The sequence below is a fragment of the Triticum aestivum genome, chromosome 7B (assembly GCF_018294505.1).
Source record: "Triticum aestivum cultivar Chinese Spring chromosome 7B, IWGSC CS RefSeq v2.1, whole genome shotgun sequence".
Taxonomy (NCBI): Eukaryota; Viridiplantae; Streptophyta; class Magnoliopsida; order Poales; family Poaceae; genus Triticum; species Triticum aestivum.
This window is the reverse complement of record NC_057813.1, coordinates 349,819,501-349,825,500: the sequence shown is the minus strand read 5'-3', so window position 1 is coordinate 349,825,500 and position 6,000 is coordinate 349,819,501.

Below are 6,000 nucleotides of genomic sequence, written 5' to 3'. Positions count from 1 at the left end.
ATTCACCTTGTCACAGGGCGCCGAGCACAACCTGATGACCTATGAGGCGTACGATATCAACGGCTACACATTCTACACCGAGGACAAGGACATGAAGAGCGATGGTTATCAGAACTCCGGGGTAACGATGGAATCCTACACCGGTAAGGACAAGGACAGATACTACGGAAGGATCGAGGAGATCTGGGAGCTGAGCTACGCTGGAGAGAAGGTGCCGATGTTCCGTGTCAGATGGGCCAAGAGCGTCCTAAAAGAAGACCGATATTTCACCACCATGGTTATACCCGAAGCCAAATCCAAGACCGCGGGCGCAAACGTCACCGCGAAAAATGAGCCATGGGTACTGGCTTCCCAAGTGGACCAATGCTTCTTCATTACCGACCCGCCAAAGCCCAGTCGTGTTGTCGTGAGGAGAGGCAAAAGGAAGATCATCGGAATGGATGGAGTAGCCAATGAGCAAGACTTCGACAAGTACGGCGACCCGAGGATCGAACATGACGACGATGATGAAGTAGCAGCATACACCACAAGAAGAAGCAGGACCACCCTACCTAAAGGACGTCCGTTCCACAGAAGAACTCCATTTGCGAAAAAGAAGGGCAAGAAGATTGTGAACAGATAGCTAGCTAAGATCGATTGTATTTAAATCGTAGCCTTCATTTCTCGATTGTATTTCATGGGCACTTTTTGAACTATCATGAATACTTTTAAATTTCATGGACACTCGATCTCGATCCCCCTCCATCTCGATCGCTATCCCACCTCGCCAGATCCGGTCCCCCTCGCCGCCGAGCACCCCCGGTCCACCGGCCGCCGCCGCCGACCCCCCGCACCCTCGATTCCCCTACTCAACCGCCGCCGCCGACCCCCCGCACACCCCTCCCCTACTCAACCACCGCCGCCGACCCCCCGCACACCCCTCCCCTACTCAACCGCCGCCGCCGACCCCCCGCACACCCCTCCCCTACTCAATACCGCCGCCGCCGACCCCCCGCACACCCCTCCCCTACTCAACCGCCGCCGCCGACCCCCCGCACCCCCCGCACCCTCCCCCGCTCCACCAACATTACTGTTTGATGATATTTTTTAAAAAAATATTACTGTCTTATAAAAAAATATTACTGTTATGATTTAAACAAGTTTGAACATATTTAAACACAAATAAGTATCAAACAACATTTTAAATGCATAAAAAATTGTGGAGCCTGGGAATCGAACCCAAGCCCTCCTGGTGTGAGAACTGGCTGCTGACCAGTCGAGCTAGTAGAGGGAACTTGATGTGGATCAGGTAAGGTGGAAGGTAACCTGTTGGCTCGAGCAGAAATCAAAATAAATACTAATGGCGCACTTGGGCGAGGTGCGCCATTAGTATGGATGTACTTATGGCGAACCGAGGTGTGGTGCGCCATTAGTATTGTGCCGCCCCCACCATCCATACTTCCTCCCCGGCCCTCGATCCCCTTCCCCTCTCCTCTCCCGACGCCGCTGCCCCGCTGCCTCGACGCCGCCCCGACGCCGCCTCGACGCCGCCCCGTCGTCCTCGTCTCCGCCGCGACGCCCCGACGCCGCGACGCCGCCCTCTCCTCTCCCGACGCCGCCGCCCCGTCATCCTCGTTTCCTCGGCGCCGCTCTCCCCGTCGCCCCTGCCTCTCCCCCTCGGCCGCCGGTGAAGCACTGCGCCGCACTGGCCCAGACCGGGCCGCACCTTCACCGATGCCGCCGCACGGCCACAACACCGCCTCGTCGCTCCTCGTCTCCCTGCAGCTGCAGACCGGTGAAGGTTCGTAGCTGCTCTCTATGACCCCTTCCTCGACCTCTCACTGATGTTGGTCCCTAGTGAATCTCAATCGATCTTTTTTGCAAGAACATATGTGCACTGAACATGCTTGTTGAAATGACCAGTGTTCATAACTACCCAATTATCACTTTCTTTGTTGCTTCACGTTGTGTGGTTGTGACTGTTGAAGCCTCGGTCTGTTACATCAGAAAACAGAGGATGTTTCATACATGCCTTTGAGCTAATCAGTGACATACACAAAGAGAAAGTTTTAATCAGTTATAGTGATGTCCACCATATGTAGCAACAGCTTGCTTGTCATCCACTGTGTCTTCCTATTTTTCTTAGTTCGTTGAGGAAGAAGAGAAACCCGGTCCTTTGAAGAAAGTGCTTTTTTTGTGGGATTAGTGTGTATGATGTATCCAGTGCTTGGTATTTGGTAGTGTAGCGACACACAAAAATAGTTACCATCTTGTTTTAGGTTCATAGTTTCCACCATGGCACCGGTGTGTTTATCAACATGGTTTAGCAGTGACCACGGTCAACGGGGCATCTTGTGTGCTATGAGATATTTTTTAGCAGTGTTGAAGATCATGTGTGTTTGCGAAAATAATGTTTCTTAGGTGTAGATTTTTTTGTGTGGCTCAGTGCATGCCCAATGCACTAGGTTCTGAAAGACATGAAGATGAAGCAAGCTTGCTTCACAATCTGATTTGTTTAACTATTTCTTTGTAGTTGTAGAAACATTTTTTTGGTAACTCTCATATAATATGATGAGTCACTCTATTTCTCTTTCATTGGCACATACATCAATTTCGACTAGATCACAATCATGTGCCGTGCAATTCCAGATCCCCGGTTAGCTTTATTGCTTATTTCCAAATTTACACAGTACTAGTCTGTTAATACTTGTTTTGAGGATACTTTTACTTCTTCTTTCCTGAGTTTTATTAGTGTACTTTTACTGTCCTCTATAGGTGACGTGTGAACCGTTGCTTATGCCGATCGACTTACCGACTACCTATTTAATTGGTTTTCTTTTAAATCTTATAGTTCCCGTTGATTATAAACTGGCCGGCCGCGATCAATCAGTTGGTATTGATTTTGTCAGCAGACTGAGGTCAGTTTAACTTGTCATTTTTCAACAGTACTCAACTATTTCAATCTATCGTTATTTCTGTCAGCAGACTTTGAGGTCAGTTGGTATTGATTGCGTTGGGCTGTGGGGATTTTGAGCTGTTTTCTGACATGTCTTCTTTTAGTGTACTTGTCTCCCCGCTTGTTGGTTACTTCTCATGGTTAGAAGATGTGTTGTAGCTTTTCTTAGACTTGTACTGTAAATGGATTTGGTTGTAATATAAATGACATTTTCTCTACTCAAACTCATTATATTGGAATTATTTGAAGATGTGTGGTGTTAGCCTATCGATAATAATTATGTGTTAGTGTGAGTTTATTCTTCCTGTGAGCATTCTAATTTTATTTCTCTGGATTCAAGCAATGGGTTTGGATTGCAAGATTCAGTTCACAAGTACTTGTGGGCTTTGGCTTTTAGCCTAATGAGGTCTCTTACTTGTGAAAGTTCAGTTGTCAGTGTAATATGTTAGAAACTGCTACTATGTCTCTAGAGGCCTCGGCATATATTGTTTCACCTCTTCACATGCCAATGTATTTTCCATGTTGTGATGAAGGCCTTTTTTGCCTTGTCCACCCGAGAGGCCCTTGAGTTTGGTGGAATGTCGATTAACTTCCGTTCCAGCAAATTCAGGTACTCCATATGTCCTATTTTCAGCAAAGGTCATGCTGAAATTTTCCGTGAATTTTAGCATGACTTTGCTAAAAATAGGACATATGGGGTACTTGTGACTAATGCATGGGCCGGGGTACTTGTGACTAATGATGAAAGCTTAGGCTTTTAGGGTGCCTCGGCGTCGAAAAACCCTCAATGATAAAAGCTTAGCTTTTAGGATGCCTCGGTGTCGACAAACCCTAAATGATGAGACCATGATCTTGTTCCTTGACAATAACCAACTTTTTGACCAAACTTTGTTCCTATTTAGAGAGAAACATGGCCAACAACGATGAGGCCGGGGGTTCGGGCGGCAAGGCATTCTGGGAGCTGTCCCAGGAGATGGAGGAACAACCTCACTTGTATGAGGACGCCGCCTTCCCCACCGATCCTGAGACCACTGATGGTACCGCCGAGGATGACCCCACTGATGCCACCACTGATGGTGCCGCCGAGGATGCCACCACTGATGATGGCGGCGCACGCACAGATGGCAGCCAACAGAAGAGGCAACGGAAGGACCGGCGCCCGACCGTGCTCCGCACCCTCAAGGAGGAAGTTACTGAAGTGGACTCCGACGGGAATCCAACGGCGCCCGAACGAATAGTCAAGGGGTACTCGCTTCAGCTCGGGTGCATTCTCCGGAGCACCGTCTCGATCAACACCGAGAACCTGAGGCATCCTGACCGAGGGAATTTGCGCAACCTCCTCTTCACGAAGCTGCACGAACGATACAAGTTCCCCGCTGCTTTTGAAAACACAAGCCTCAAAGGGAATAAAGTGAACAATGCTGCCCTCACGAAGATGAGCAAGGCCCTGTCTACTTGGAAAAGCAATGTGAAGAGAATGATCGAGAAAGGTGAGAGTTATGAGAAGATCAAGGAGAAAAATCCTTCGATCACCGAAGATGACTACAACGACTTCAAGATCAATTGCTCGAGCACCGCAAACTCCCAATCAAGTCAGTGGGGGAAAGAAATGCGGGAGCTGAACTTAGGGGAACACAAACTCGGTCCCGGCGGTTACAGAGTGGCGGAGCCTATATGGGACAAGGAGGACGCGGAGCGTGCCGAGCAAGGCCTACCGCCCCGCTTCGAGAAATACAGCGGTAACAAGCAGACCAGGAACTATGTCAGGGCCCGGTACAAGGAGGACCCGATAACAAAGGAGCTTACCACGGATCCGAAGACCAGGGCGCTTGAGCTTGTTCTGGTAAGGAATACACCCCCGCGTAATTAGCTCCATATGGTTGCATTCTAATTAATGAAGCCAAATTTCTAAATGGTTCACATTCCTTCCGCAGGCGACTGAAAGCAGTAGCGCGGGGTCGACTAAGAGCAACCCTTGGGACACCACTCTAAATAGGGCGTTGAATGTAATGAAGAACAAGGATAAGCTCAGTAAGCCGACGTCAGCTGGTCGTGTGGCCGGCAAAGGCTTGTCCACAAATTGGGGGTCATACTATACCGCTGGTGTGCGGAAGGAGAAAAAGACCAGCTCGGAAAGCCAGGCGCGCGAGGTTCAAGAACTCAAGGCACAGGTGGCGCGGATTCCGGAGATTGTCCAAGAGCAAGTGCAACAACAACTCGGAGCGACGATCACCGCCATTGTGCCTACCTTGATCCAGGGGTTGAGTGCGTGGATTGCGGGCGGCCAACAGGGGCCGCCCCCGATTCCTAGCTTCACGGCCAGCAACTCGCAGAATGCGATGGCGGGGCCATTGGTGTCTCCGGCGGAGGCGGCATTGGTGTCTCCGACGCCGGCACGGGAGCTTAATGCACCCGGGTGTACGCCGGCCGGCACCTCTGCAGCAAGCGGCCCCTCCGTCAACTGCACGCCCGCCGTTGGCGGTGCCTCGACATTAGCCGAGCTCGACGCCATCATCACGGTAACTAATTAAGCCTCTCTCGGTCGAGGACTTCATCTCCTTGCCTTTGACTGGGCATCCCTGACGCCCTACATGTTTTCGCAGGGCGCCGCCGACGTTCCGTGCACTCTCCTGCACTTCGTGAACAACGAGTTGGTCGATGTCGCCAAGGGCAAAATCGTTCAACCGGGCAACCCCTTGTTCCACGGTACCCAGATGCCACCCAACTTGTTTAGGGTTGAACTGGTTCGGGTGCTGCCAGGCTGCGACGAGTTGTTACCTCTGATTCGACCCGTCGGGGCCGACGATGATGACGTGATGACCCTCAGCGCCTGCCTGAGCTGGCCCCTGCTTTGGCCGAAGAGCCAGATTCGTTTGGGGGCGGGGGACACCACCCCAAAGACAACACCGCCAGTCGTGCCGGCGCCAAGTCGGCCCCATGGCAAGACCGCCGCAACGGTGCCGGACATCCCTATGCCACTGGATCCAAACATGCATATGGCACAGGATCAGAACGACGACGACGACGATACATTTGGCAACATCGATCAGTACTTTGCCGAACAT